Below are 16,383 nucleotides of genomic sequence, written 5' to 3'. Positions count from 1 at the left end.
AGTGGGGCGCTGATAGAATATAATATCTGAGTCATGAGGAAAAGAAAAGAACACTACGATTATGAAAAATTGTAAACAGAACATAAACCAACACAAAAACCTCAAAATACATTTTCTAAAAAATGACTCAATAATCAATCACAATTGTCAAAATTCAAATATTTCCTTCACTCATGGTAACAATGATTTGTTATGTCACAGGTTAAAAATGGTTTACACTGAAATCCTTTCTTCTGGCTGCACTTTCAGGCAGCCGTGGAAAAAACAGGTGGGTTATCGCCTTGCCTTACCTTTTAAAGACTGCAGTCTCAGATGAAATGTGAGCTGTTATTGCTCTTCTTAAAGACTGAAGCCTGCAATATCCTGTGGCAGGGCATCAATGCAGTGAGGGATGTGCTTGTGAACATGTTTGACTTTATTCTGTCTCAGCTCTCTGATAAAAATATATTGTGGGTCAGCTAGTAGAGCAGAGGCTGCATTGCTAAATACTGAGCATTAATTCACTCCATTTAAAGAAGGACGTTTGGTAAATGTTCACAGGATGTCTAAGTGAATATTCTGTCACATTAACAATGTGAAAGTTAGCCTTAAAGGTAAAATGAACTCGCTGAGCAGAGGCAACCAGACACTATAAGTCTGTATCGATGGTTATATGTATGTCAAAAAGGATTGTCAATATACTGAGATCATTTTTCTTTGTCCATATTTTGAATTTATATATGAATCCTCCTTTCCCATTGTCCCGAATCAATTGTTGTACACTGGCCAAAATAAACACAGGCTGTTTAATTGTTACTGACTGATACTCTTTAAATAGGAATATAGCATGTGACAGGTAGTAACAAAACAGAATAAAGCAACCTTAACCTACTTAAATGTCATAAAAAAATAGTTATTATGAAAAGAAACACCTATACAAAACAAAAGCCATGCAACAAACTGAGCAGTACCAGTGATGATTAGCAAAACAAACAAAAAATTAAACTTTATATACATTGCCAGAACAAAGAAGTACTGAAAAGTAATAAAAAGATGGAATCCAGACCAGAATTAATCTATTTTACTCTCACTATTAATCAAAGGAAACTAACAAATGGGGTTTTTAGCCTTGAGTCAAAGGAAGTTGGTATTTCAGCATTTTTGCAGTTTTCTGCAAGTTTGTTCGAGATTAAAGGAGCATTAAAACTGACTGCTACTTCTAAACATTTGGTTCTGATTCTGATGCAGAACTAGAAGACCTTAGTGATCTGGAAGGTTGGTACAGTGACAACAGATCTTCACTGTATTTTGGTGTCAAGTCAACATTAATCTTTAAATCCTAGAAATGTTCTTCAGGTGACAGAAAGCCGGCTTTATAATTACCTTTATGTGTCTCTGCAGGTTCAAGTTCAGATTTCAGGACTGATCACTAGTTTCTAGCTGTCATTACGAAGCTGCATGCTGACCCTGGATCGTTCCTCTTTAGGTAAAAAGATGGTAGCTTCAGTTTTGTTTCTGTTCAGCTGAAGAAAGCTATGGCACATCCACACATTCAGTTCTTCTAGGCATCTAGACAATTTTTTTTATACTGGGTTTGTGCAAAATTTGGGTATAAGAGATGTGTTGCTGTTAGCCCTGAATTTCCACACTGTGGGACAATAAAGGATATTTCTATTCTATTCTTCTATTCTGTCCTTTTCCATTTTGAATGGCAAATGCTCATAATTGATTTGTCTCGCTACATTATTCAGTGGAAATACAAAGGACTTTTAAAGAATAGTTAGCGTCTTGACATAAGACAAAATGTTTTGGATTTGACATATGCAAAAGTAGACCATCTGCACAGAGGAAAGTTTTTTTTATTTTTTCATTTTTATTTTTGTTGTTTGATATACTCTTAATCCTACTTATTGCTATGTCAAATAAAGAATGAGCACAAGCAGCAGGCATGTCTTGTACACATATGCTGTGAAAAATGTAAGAAATAAGGCCCAAGAAAATTTAAATACTCTACAGTCTGGCATTTAGCTTAATGTTTTCATGGTAAACATGTCAAATCTTCTTTAACTGCTTGAACTTTTGCACAATCATTCTATTTATATCCATCATTTTACACAACTGATTTTACATTACATCATTTGTGTTTATGCTAGTTGGTCTGTATCAATTTTGAAAATAACTTTACGTCTGTATTTTATTTTGATAGATTTTTGGGGAAGAAAAAACAAAACTGGATTTGATAGGTACTCTACTGTTTTTGTGTCCGCATGTATATAGGTGAGCCTGTGTGCTTGAAAAACAGTGGCCACTGTGGGTGTGTTGGATGTGGGATGGGTAAAACGCAGAGGTCAGCTATCACTTTGAAACATGCTGGTCCTTATCTCTGTCACAAGGTCTAATAGAGTAATGAATCAACATAAAGCCTGCGACTCTCCTGAATGGACCGCTGCTTCCTCCAGCAGCACTAGCGCTTTCCTTCAAATACACTTACTGCCTCTGTAAGCATCTTTTGCCCTCCTCTGTTGTTTATGGGCAGTTTTCAGAAGTGCCTGAATTGTGACTACTGTCAGAGGTGTATTCACACATGAGCAGCTCAGCCGCCTCATCCTGTACTCGCCTGTTAAGAAAATAACCATAGCCTCAATAAATGGAGTAGGAGTCTTTTTGATGGGGATGAAATGGAGGACAAAAGTAAAAGCAGGCTGTCCATAACTTTATGATTGCACTGTATGACCAGAGCCTGATATCTGCTTATACTTTCATCATTATGAGTTTTGTGAGGTATTGGGAGTGAAGGCATAATTCACAGCCTGAGGAGACAGTAGAAAAAAAGGTTTTCAAAAAAAAAGAGTTCCCAGCTGTCTACAAAAGATATATGAAGTTTAGCCGAAGCATTCAACTGGCAGAAGGAAAATTACTTTTGTGAAATGTATTAGGTGTTCCAAGCCTCCAACTGCTGATATTTAGCAGGTGCTACAAAGAAAATGACATTGTTCTTTCAGTGGCAGTTTGAGTGATTGTGACCAAACAGTATGATTCATAAGCCATTTTCTTGTGATGGTTTATTACATGTGCACAACACCATTCAAGTTAAGGATTACTAGGATCACAGGCTTTTAGAACTAGCAATGTTTTGTTTGAAAGAAGTAGAAAAATAATGGTGCGTCCTCTATGGATGGGAGGTTTTAAAATAGCTTTTAAAATGGCACGTATCAAAATGGAGTCTTACTAGAACTGAAGATAAAAAGGAATTTTCCACTGCTGTGGTAATATTACAGTGTATTGTAGCCACACTACAGTACAATGCAATATTAAGGTGTGTGCACCTGAGATTCAGATGATGTGAACAACAATGAAAGTTTGGGATAAAGTAAACAAACACACAAACCAGAAAATAAATATGTGAAAACTGACAATAAATAACTGCCACTTGATTAAAATTTTATCCCAAGGAGGTTGTTTTGTAAATTACTGACAAATTAAATTTGTCACACAACATTTAGGAGTCATAAAACTCCTACATGTTATGTTTGAAAGATTCATAATTGGCCTTTGGCTTGTTTTTTAAAGTCAGTAAGTAATTTTCTAAAGCATTTTGTAGATTACCAGAAATAATTTTTGCAAGGTTTTATCTTGAATTTTAACATTTTCTTTGACTGTAAGATTTATATTAATAATCGCTGATTAAAAAAACCATTCAAGTATACCTAATTGATGTTTATTACTGCAAGAAATTAAAGGATGAAGTGAGCATCCACTCGTTCCTGAAGGATCCAGCTGTGCAGTGAAAGTGGGTGAGATTCATCACACATTTTTCCGTAATCAACAGACAAAGCAGTTGTCTGTTTGAAACATTTCCTGCGTTAAGACTGTGAAACAAGTCGTATGCAGAGTACTGACTTCTGGGGAAAGAACAATTACACAAGATGGAGAGATGGAGCACAGCACGCAATTTGTGCACAGGCCATGACAGAAGTGTGGAGGAGGGGGATGTACAGCTGGACCATCGACACCACCAACCCTCTCAGTTGTAAGGCAGCGTGAAATTTCTCGACCCGGAAAATGTATTTCTCAGTGTGGTTTATATGAGAATACATAGCATGATCTTTAACATTAATTTCTTCTGCTCAAAGGTTAAAAAAAATCACTCAAGAACAAGATTATTTCAATGTTTGTGCACACCACACTGTCAATGCTACATCTCCAGAATATAAACAAAAATACCTGAAATGAATTAAACCTGTCAATTCTTTGGTTTGGTTTGGCTCATTACCTCAATCAGTTTCACTTACAACTTGCCAAGATTTTAGATCTGCCAAATTCAACCTGACTCAAACAAGTGATGTACTGTGTGTAGTTTGTGGCCACTTCTTTTTTGAGATTAACTCAAGTCTGAGTTAATAGTGCGCGGTGCATTTATATTCACCCTCTGTGGGTCAATACTTGGGCTTAGAGAAAAGTATTTTGCGGTATGTCACAGCACAGCACCTTTGAGCATCAAGTTTCAAGTTTCGACACAGATTCTCTATTAGTTTTAAGTCTGGACTTTGATTAAGTTGCCCTAGCAAGTAGAAATAGTAAATGCTGTCCATCAGTACCTCTCTCCCTGCTGAAGAAAAACATCCCACAGCATGATGCTGCTAGCATTATATTTCAATGTGGTCAGGATGCTGTACAGAGTTAGTTTTCTGTGTCCCATTGCATTCTCAACGTGGGCCAAACAAAACTTGTTTTTCTCTTTCTCACATAGCTTGAGGCAAATATTAACAGATTTAATAATTGGGTAAAACTTCAACACTTAAAACAAGGGGGTGGGCTAAGCAGATTTACACATGGACTACGTTCCTTCCTGTTGTTGAAAATAGATTTAACTGAACTCCAGGAGACGTTCTGTTTCCTAGAGATTTTTTTGTTTGTTTTTTTGTATTTATGCCCTGACTTTTCACTAACCTTTCCTCTGAGTTCAATTTCAAGATTGGGCTGATTTATTCTTCTGAATGAGGACATGGTCATGTGTATATTCACAGTTAGCTCACCACGAGGTTTGCCCACTGCCACACCTTTCAGAGTAAACAAATTTGTAACCCACTTTTCAACAACCTCACAACTATACATAACTATGTTTTGTTCTACCACGTAAGATTCGGATAATGTATGTTAATGTCTATGATTATAACATGACAAAATGGGAAAAGTTACTTTTGCTACAAAGTTTCTGACAAATTAAGATGAAATAACTAAGATCTCTCCAAGATTGCTATCGGTGTTTAGCTACCTTCAAGTTTGTATTGAAGGGGTTCTAAGATTTGTGTTGTTTTTGAACTGGGTGAGAAAGGATGATGCCACAGGTGACTTCGGTCCATTCCCATCATTCCCATCAGTTAAAGCAACAATGTTCTCAAATGCTGTTCTTCTGTAATGTGTGGGTGGCTCGGCCTGACCTTAACAAGCCCGTTTTGGCCTTGATATTAAGTTTTACCTATTGGCAAAAAAACTTGTTAGTAAACACTATTCCACTGGGCAATTTGATTTAGCTCTTCCAGCTAATAAACTGTTCCAAAATCATGCAGCCCTTGTGGGAGGATGTTGAAAAAAGGAAACTCACGAATGAGAAAATAAATCACATACACATGGAAAAAACTGCAAAGCTTTACCATAACAATTTAGCATGTTGAACTTGACTTTAATCTTTTGCAGGGGGATACACAAAAAAAAGCTCTTTATTTGCCAGCAGAGCGCTTAGCAAGATTAAAAAGCCTCCCTCATAGCCATGTTGTGAGCCGCTTCTGCCAGTTTTAATGTCTTTGTAGATTAGGCACACCGGCTGGGGCATTTTATAGGTCAACACTGAAAACAAGTACTGCGGGCAGACTTTAACCTAAACACACACAACTGACCAACAACTGGCTTTACAGCTTGCCACCAGCCTTGCTGATTAGATAGAGTGTTTCAATTTATTCCATTTAGCCCCTCAACTCTAACCGTTTAACTGAATGCTCAAATTTATGTCTGACAGAACGTTTTCTATGGTAAAGATAGGTTCAGAACACATACATAAACATTTATCTGGATAACATCTAAATTACACAAGCATGAAACAAAAGAAAGGATGAAGCAGCAAAGAAAGGAAGGAGCAAGACTGACAGGAATACAGAATAAACAGCAAAGAGTTACAATGTATGGGTTCACTGCTGCCATTCACCATGTGTTGCCCCTAGGCTTTATGTTTCAGAAATGTTGCATTCAAACCAAACAGGGATAACTAATTGTACATTTCAAATGCAAAGCCTGCCTACAGGGAAGTTTGGCAGGACTGCGTATAAAAGGATTTATCCGTGTCTGCCTCACTGAAAGGAGCCAAAGCATGTGCATGCCAAACTGCATGCCTCTTCTGACTTGGAGACTAAAAACAAAACGTACATGCTCTGTTTTCCATCTCAGAAGCATTGCAGGGCTTGATAAGGGGCTAATTTGGGCTTCTCCCCCCACATTCAGGGGTCTTCTTCTGAACATGAGCACCATGCTTTATCCAAAAAATAACCAATCATCCTTCAAAATATGCTACCAAAAATAAAACGAGGAAACTGTTACTCAGTTTAATGTTCACAATTCACTCTGACAAATCATATTTGAGTAGAATAAGCTGATGTGGACTACCTAACCTCGTCTATTAAAAGGTTCTAAGCAGAAATATTACACATTATGGTGATATACATCATGGCAGTGTTTCTGAGGCAACTTTGGTCAGCACTTTTAAAAAGACATGGGAACAGAGCAAAACACTTACACTGTATTGTCTTCTAAGCTTAAAGGATTAGCAATACGAGGAACTTAAAGCAGGCCAAGTTAAACAACAACCACACAGTCAGAGAGACGAGCTGCTTGGTTTTAATTACAGTCCGTGGCACGAAGACTGAAGCTAAACAAATGACTGGCTTTAGGGACTGTCTGCAGTCTGTTATTGAAAACAGAGAAAAATCAAAGAAAGGTAAAACATAAGAGTTAAGAGCATCCGATGAATCCTGATGGGGAATTGCACCAAACAGCCACTTTCAACTACACAATTCCTTACAAACAAAAACGAACTAATGAATTGTTGCAGGTTAAAATAATGCTACTTTTGTGTTGCATAATTAAAAAAATAACAGACTGAAGAAATCACAACCAATTTTCTTGCAGGCACAGTGGGTGTTCATGACTAAATGATTATCTAGGAAAACCTCTGAGTCAGATTATCTGTATTAAATGTCCACCAAATATATTGGATTTATGGGACTAAGAGGAGATTCTCACTGAATTCATGTGAAAAAAAATAATATGCAATATTTTTTTGTTTGTTTTAACAGAGTAAGGTTTTCACAAGTCAAATGCTGCAGCTGGCTACTTATTACCTCCCTGTCTGTAGCCATCTGCAGTGTGTGTTTTTTTTTTTTTGAACAATGTTTACACCACGCTTGACAGGACACCCACTAACTAACCATTTTGCAACTGGACCTGTATTTACAGTAAATAATATAACGGTTACGTTTTATTTCTATGTCTTTCTGGAACTTGTACCATCTACATAATTCAATGGGTGAAGAAACCGCATTTTTTGTTTTGTTTTGTTTTTAGGTGGCTGAACTTGAAAGAAGTACGGTAATGTTTGTAGCCCAAATTTAGTACATGTTTACATGAGCAACAGTAGTTAATGATCCACAATATCACTGGTTGACATAAGCAAACATAGATACAAAGAAAAATCAGGTACTAAGTAGTTTTATATTCACTGGGGTATGTGAGAGAAAAATTAGATACAAAGTTTTGTAAAAGTAAAAATAAATCTGCTACCATAAAGTCAAGCAAGAAACTTCAGAAGGGCGTCCTTCATTGATCAATCCTCAGAAGTGCAGATCCTATTTAAAACATACTGCATGAAATCAGAAGCGCCACTGAGGAAAATAATGCATTTTCCATCCCATATTAAAACAATAAAAGAAAAGTTGCGAGCAGTGTGAGTGAAAATCTTGTAAGGCTGGATGTCATTAAATTTCAGTAAAACATTGGCGACTGAGAATGAGAAAGGCAGTGAATGAAGGTTTTGTGTTCTCTTTTAGGAAAGCATTGCCTTTGATAAAAAAGGGGGGAAAAAATCCAACATGGAGCACCTGCAGAAGTCAAACAGAAAACATGAATTTCAAAGCCAATAGAAAGTGATTAATGTATTCTCTTTGAAGTCTGGTGACATGCCCAATTTGTGCTGAGGTTGACTTTCATATTTGAGCCTGTACCACAATGAAGAAACATCATGCAGGCTGAAGGACTTGCTCAGCACATACAGTGACAGGAGCATGAAAGAAGAGCAAATGCTTTACATGAGCTCAAACTATGGTGTTCCAACTGTATAATAAACCATACAATCAAATGGTGTATGTACAAAATTATGATGTATAGGGGTACAGCTCAGCTCCAAGGTATTAATAGTGCTTTGCAATTTAGATTTAAGCTCATTTTCATTGAACAAAAACGTTTGTTTCTAATTATTATGAACCTTGGATCTTTGGATTTGGTTTCATTTGTGTTTTTTGTCTTTACCGCCTTCTTCATTTTCATTTATATCTGAATTTATATCTGAATAGATTGCCATATTCTAATCTACGTCCATCAAGTTTGGCAAAGGCCTGATAACAAGTCATTAATTTAATTCAGGTGTGTTAAGCAGATATGTATCTAAAAGCTTCATGATGGAAGCTTTTGAGGACAGGACTCCTGCTCTATCAGTTTACAATAGACATTCTTGCCAGGTCACACTAAGGGACTGGTGTTAATTTCAGTCAGATGAAACATGATAATAAGCTTAAAAATAGTTTAGATCTGCCAACCATGAGTACTTGTGACTGAAGGTTTTAATAGATCAGCAGTTTCTGAATCAGTCAGAATGGCCTGTCAGGCACCAACAATCATGCGGTGTTCAGTATCAATAACATTCCCTTTTTTCTTCTTTCGTGATGCTCAGTTTGAATGTCAGCAAGTCGTCTACACACCACATCTGAATGCTGACAAAGTCCACTGAGATGACACCATGTAATTGGCAGAGTTGATATTTGGGAAGACCAGGTGTTCCTAAAAGGTTGCAGTTGAATTTAATTTCTTTATTTCATTAGTGTTAAAGATTTAGAACCACAGTTTAAATGTTTAAGCCTAACTGTTCCAGAAAATATGTCTGTCAGCAGCAAACTCAAGGATCAACACACCTGGAGTCCTGCTTTTAGAGCTGAGGTCTTCAACCCTGGCCCTCAGGGACCATTATTCTGCATATTTTAGTTGGGTTTCCGTGCTGCTGCACACCTGGCTTCATTGAATGGGTGATTAAGGGTTTTTTCAGAAAATGGAGACATGCTGAGGAGGCAATTCAAACATTTGAATCAAGTGTGTGGGAAACATCTAAAGGTTGCAGTACAGTGGTTTGTGACCACTCACTGACCACCAGATAAGACAAACTATTTGGTCTTAACAGAACTAAAACAGCCAATCTTGAAAAGTACTTTTACGGTGGGTATTAGCTGCAGTGAAAAACCAAGATTTTAAAAAGAGCTAACAAACTGCAAAGGTTAAAGTGGAGGTCACAATAAGAGTTAAAATGAGCGATTACGCAACTCCAGATTTGGCTGTTCAATATTAGCCTTGTATGTGCGCCCAGATGTTGATTCAGATATTTACATTTCCGGTACAACTTTTTAAAACAAAATCCTTTTGTTTTTTTAGATAAAAAACAAAAGCAAACACTTTATTTATCTGCATGGCATAGATTAATGTTGAGTAGACATTTGGAAAAATCAAATCAAATATTTTTAAATCCTTTGTACAAAAATTATGGCATACAGTATATGTAGAATACGCACATTTTGAAGGGATTAAGGGCTTTCTCTGTTCTAGCTAAAAATTTAGAAAAGGTTAGTGAGTAGTTTCAGCTTTAAGAGATTAAGATTTGTATTGGCAAACAATAAAAAAAAACAACAAAAAAACATTTATTCTATTCCTTTCACTTGACAGTAATGTGAGTTGGTCTATCCCCTTAACTTTTAATAAAATATATTGTAATGTGTGTTTCTCAGGTGAGAAAAATTGAAAACATTTCACAAGTATGCATTTACAAGGCACTGTAAGATCTAGATAAAGAATGCTGCACAAAATAGAATCACATCTATTCATTTATTAACTGTCAACATTTCGATATTTTCAGATTGCTTAAATGGGCTGCATTCTGTCAACCTAAAATTAATTGCTGCAAGGGCGGTTTTGTTGGGTTTTATCATGTTACAAGCTATCCATAATGACCTGTTCCATTCTCTAGGTCTGTTGGTATTTGTACAAAAGAAAAATCTTCTTTCTTTTGTAATTTCATGAGCGTGCTGACAGTCATTGTTTTGTGTGTCATTTTACAGACAGACACCCATTGTAGAATAGCAAAAGTAACCACTCATGCTTAACTGGATCATATCCATGCTTTCTGCTCACATTTCCTCAAGGATGCTTAGCTTATTCATGGCCTCTTATCCCCATGGAAAAACACATCAAGGAGCAAATGAAGCCAACTGAGGGGTGAAGAAAAAAAAATCAAGCCGTATTTCTCTTATTTCTTTTTAACAGGCAACGATGGAAAGAGTCAATGAACAGACCCTAAACTGTTTCACTCTGAGACGCAATGAAGCTCTTCAGCTCAAATTTCAGTGTGTCTGGCTGAGTTAGCAGCAGATATTAAAGATTATTGAATATTTCCAAAGACTTCAACCGTGGGGGGTTTTGAAATTTGACACGGCCGATGAAAGGCGCCCTGGCAAACGTGGGGGAAGTGCTTCAAATGTTTCAAGTCTCAGGGTTGAAATGAATCTGGTTTTATCAGGCCAGCGACGCATTTCCAAGGCAGTCAAAGAAAACAGACTTGCACTGACATCACACGATCAAAGAACAGTCTTAGAAGTTTGAAAATAAAACTATGAAATCCAAAGGTTTTAGATTAGGTAACATCATTTTCTTAAACAGCAAGACTCTAGTAATCTATGCTTGTTTTTGAAGATGTATAGCCCTGCTTACACTGTGTATTAACTTTACATATTATGTTAAATAAGGAATGGGAGTTGGGTTGAAAGGAAGCATAAAAAGCATGTGTTACTTTAATAACGTATAATGAAGGAAAAGCATCTAATCTTTTATTCAATCAAATGCACATTTTAATTGGAATATGTGGATGCTCCTTTCATCTTACCATCTTTTTTCATGTTCTTTGATTGGGGTATAAACATATCCTTCTAGATGTGCAATGTTCAGACTCATTCATGATGGACACACCTAATATTCCATATCAAAAATTGTCATTTTGAGCCTTATATACACCATTAAAAGATCCATTTAGCTCCTTGTACATTTTCATTGAGAAACTGTCCTCATACTTCATTATTTCCCTCCAATTACTGTCTTCTCCAGCACACTTTCAACACAGCAACTGCCAATTCTCTATTCATTCAAATACCACAGCTGATGAAGGTGCACCGTGAAGCAGAATAATGAGGGAAAATGATTGATTTTTGTCAGCCTAAGTGAAGACCTTTTACTGAAAGAGCCTTTGCAATACGTGTTAGTGCTGATGCAGTTCACAATAGGTGCATTTTGGTCATATTAAAATCTATACGTAATAAGCTGTGTTTGCTGTGAACATTGTTCTGATTCTAGCAAAAGGCAGTACTTTTCTATAATAGAAGTTTGAATAGGAGAGATTTTCAAGGCTTAGAAAATTGAAGGAGTTTTTTTTATCAACGTTTTGGGAGCCATTTGAAATCTGCTTTCTTGGTCTAAATGGTTGAAGCTTTTTCTTTCTACCTGATAAACATTTACAAAGACTTCACTGCTTTTTGTCAGGATTTTTTCAGGCAATGGTGCTATAGGTTTGATTGTTGATGCAACTAATGGTAAAATGACAGAAGTTGCTGTAAAGTTATTTGATATGGTTGCTTGTCAAATGCAGAGTTATTTTTAAGTAACTCTGTAATTAGTAGTTTATTAACACTAAACAGATGTGCTCTGCAATGTTCCAGTACATTTGTTGTTTGTTTCTTCAGTTAGAAATACACAAAAGTTAACTTGTTTCTTCAACAAGTTTGTGTTGACCAAGATAAATTTCATTTTTTAAGCTAAATGCTTGCAAATCCCTGAATTATATTGTAATTGGTCAATTCCCATCCACTAGAATGGAAACATTTAATTATTCAGAAAATGATTAAGAGTATTGATAACAGATGTCCAGATGTTGGTTTAGCTGTACAGTTATGTAGCTACATCCTTTAATGACATATAAAAGGCAATTCATAGATTCTTTTGTATTAAAATAGTTTAGAGTTTAGTAAACTCATTGTCTCTTTTTTTTTTACCCCTCCAGGGGGTCTTTTTTTTTGTGGGCTCTAGTGTTTCTTATATGACAGTAGGCTGACAGGAAACGGGGAAGGAGAGGGGGGAAGACATGCGGCAAATATCGTCTGGTCCGGGAGTTGAACCCGCGACGGCTGCGTCGAGGACTCAAGGCCTCCAAATACGGGTCGCGCTAACCACTACGCCACCACGGCATGCCCCCCATTGTCTCTTTTTTAAGTTGGGAAACTTCTACATATTTTTTTCAAAATACAAGAAGCTCAATCCAATTAAATACATTTGGATTTTTAGATTCTACTGCCCTAGAATATATATAATCTCAGGTCAGTTAATCAGAAGATTCTTCCAGTTTTAAGGACTGCTATAATTATATAATACTGACCAATTTTTAACAATTGATGTGATAACACTTTGTTTAACTGTATTTTCTCCGTGAGAGTCCATTAGTTTAAGAATTCTGATTGAGGTTATCCTAACAAAGTGAATAACAACAAAGTAATTACCAACTCTATTCCTAAGATATTGCTAATGTCCAACAGTCTTGTAAGATTTCCATTTTAAGTTGTGTATTAAGAGAGAATTTTTAGTTAGTGAAACAAACAAAGTTCATTTGGCACTGTTCAATCTCAAGAGTTTTAAATAGATTCATTTTCTTTTCCTTTGACTTCTTCTAAAGCTCATAAAAGAATAAAAACGCACATAATTATAAATGGAATCCTCACTGCGTCACAACAAAACATGTTTACAATGCTTAGACAGATGGGTGCATAAATAATTAGATATCTGCCTTTGTGGTGGTAGACTTTGCCTCCGCTCGTGTCGGCAAGACGATGAGACTTTAGTCGGTGCATTCAGACTGAGGCTGCTGTTTCTGGAGCTGAACATTCTCCCAAAAGTACGTCACCCTATTTGTTTCTGACAGATTGACACAGGGTTGTGTATTTGTGTTAAGCAGTGCCGGGGGGCTGTGGCGGAGGTGTTGATCAGTGAACTGAAGCTCTGTGACTCATCTCTGACTATGACTTGCTCAGCTCAACAGATGACAGTGGCTCTGCCCTAACATCCACACATAGATATCATCAAGGGTGAAGCCCTCTCCTAATCCTCAAGGCTGATAGAAATTTGCATAAACTTGACATACCTCTGGGTGTATGTGTTGTGCAGTGTGAGCTCCTGTGTTCCCCACTGTCAGCCGGCGCAGGGGGAAATACTTCTTGAGTGTTTTCAAATATCTTAATCCTGAAATACAAACTCCTCACACATTTTTAATCCTTTATAATCCAAAATGTTGTGATTGTCAGAGTAGAAAGCTGCACATCATGACATTTTTGAAACAAGCATGTCCAAAACACAAGCACAGACCACACACTATGACAATTAGAGTTGGCAAAATGCAGGAAAAAAACTTACTTAAGTTTTGTACATGCTCTGTAACATCAAAGTAAAAAAAGGGGGAGTTATTGAAAAGAGAAAAAATAAATGTTTGTCCATCCAACCCAGAACTTCCTTCAGGAAGTTTATTTCCAACAAGAAGGAAAGAGTCACTCTGAGTTGCCTCATTTTCAATAGAGTTAGAAATGATCTAAAGTAGATTTACATAATGCTGATCATTAAATGGATTCTAAAATAAAAGCTTAATTATATCCTAATTACAGTATTAATGGAAGGGATCTAAATTAGCTTTAGACTCATGTCTATATCAGCTTCTTTTATCTAGAGACTAAGACAGAATATCTTTATTTAGTTCTGTTTTTATAGAGATAACATAGTTCATCTTAGGGCATATAACAAGACAACAAATGTTTGTCTACAGCCACATTTTTGACAAATGTAGAATAAAAAAACCAATTCAATTCATACCAGCACAGTTCAATCATAAACTGCGGAAATGTATAGCCCAGTTCTATTGAAATAACAATAATGATAGTATAATGAGTCAAATGCATAATCTATTTAGAGAACTAAATAGATTAACTAGCCTGAGCATTCATGACAGGCTCAATTGTTATAAACCAGCTCTAGCATAGCAGAGAACAAGGTGGAGGGTGAGAGCAGCATGTACACAAGCATGAAAGACAGTGCTAAGACCCTCCTCCTGGCTCTGATTGTTTGTTTCTGACAGAGCTAACTGTATTTTCTGCAGTTTTCACTGGGAGCACTGGGCAAAGGACGAGGAGCTTGATTTTTTTTCACAGATTAAAAAACATTGCTCATAGACTTAAAAATGTCTTTAAACCTTAAAATTGAAATTAATTTTTAATTTAAGGCTGTAGGCAAAACAACCTAGAGTAAATTGTTTTGTTTTCTAGAATAATTTCCCCCAATTTCAGAGAAGGTGTCCCACCTTTTCATTGGAAAATGCATCATTTGAGTATATTTGTCCTTCATGTGATGAGAAAAGTCTATTACAAATATTTTATAAATTGTGAGAATCCAACAGATTTAAATGTTTGCTATTTTAAAAGTTTTTTGTTGTATTTTCATGATATATCATAGCTAAATTAAAAGTCTCATTTATATAAACTAAACTGCACCATGACATGCATTCACATTTCAGCAGAGTTCAGAGAATCCAATGAACCCCCAGTGTTTTTTTTGTTGCTGTTGTGTTTTTAGAAATGCTTTAGGAATATTAATTATTTCTAAGTTTCCCAGTTGCTAATTTTATCACCTGAAACTTAACTATTATGATGACTGTGTCATGTGCAAATTTATTCTTTGCAGCTCCATCACTCAGTGTGAGACGGTTGCCCCTGCAGGGAGGCTACAAAACGAAGTTCAGTCCTGACACTCATTTAACTCTTTGCTATTGTGGATTTTAGTATCTAAAACTGCTGATTGCTGGGTGGATTTCCATTGAACATTTCTGCAGTCAGTCTGATACTTTTAATTTATTTGAACTATAACTGCTAAAAGGATTCCTCAAAGTAAAGGCAAATCAAGTTTATTTATATTGCACATTTAAGCAACAAGGCAAATCAAAGTTATTTACAACATAAAGATAATACAGTTCCCAATTATGAGACAGTAACATATATTTTACAAAAAGGCCATCATCAAGTACAAATATATGGATCAGTGATTTAAAGGAGCTCTGTGTTTCAGCTGTTGTGGAGTTTTCTTGAAGTTTGATCCAGTGGAGCATAAAAAGTGAATTCTGCTTCTCCATTGTTTGGATGTATTTTGGTGCTGAAGCATTCAGTGATTTATAAACTAACATAAGTATTTTAAAGCCTATTCTCAGAGCTACAGGGAGACAGGGTAAGGACTTTCCACTTTTCTAACTGGTTAAATTTTTAGGCAAACCTTTCGCTGTAATCAGTACAACAATGCGATAAACACATGGATGAGTTTTTCTAGATCTTGCTGGACCATTAGTCCTTTAATACTGAAAATGTTCTTCAGGTGATAGAAGGCTGACTTTGTAACTGTTTTATGTGTCTCTGAAGGCTAAGATCTGAGTCCATCGCTATGCTCAGATTCTGGGCCTGAAGTTTCTAGTTTTATTAACTGAAGCTGCATCCTGACTGTTAGGATAATAACTGAAGATAATAACTTCAGTTTTGTTCCTGTACTACTGGAGAACAGAACAAAGAGTTAATTTACACTGACCATATGTCTAAAAAAATAGATGTATGATTGCTGAGAAAACAAGTTTAACTTTCTGTTTAAGAACAAAAAGAACATTTCTCTGTCTGAAAAAAAAAAAATGTGACAGTATGAAGGGCCAAAGTATTTTTGTTATAGCGCCATGCAAAGTCCATAATTCTGGGGTAGAAAAATGTTTGTTCATTATCATTATTTTATGTCATCTACTTAGAGTCAATTGCATTTATTGGTTACATTAATTTGGATTATTATTTACTCATTTGTTGCCATTGACCTACATTGTTAGACATATAATGGTTTCAGAATAAAGTGAAATGGGGCATAACTCTTGATGGCATGTGTAGAGGCTAAGTTTATTTCCTGTAGCAGACAAGACCCATCTGTAAAGATAAA

The sequence above is a fragment of the Xiphophorus maculatus genome, chromosome 9 (assembly GCF_002775205.1).
Source record: "Xiphophorus maculatus strain JP 163 A chromosome 9, X_maculatus-5.0-male, whole genome shotgun sequence".
Lineage (NCBI taxonomy): Eukaryota > Metazoa > Chordata > Actinopteri > Cyprinodontiformes > Poeciliidae > Xiphophorus > Xiphophorus maculatus.
Note: the sequence above shows the minus strand (reverse complement) of the source record.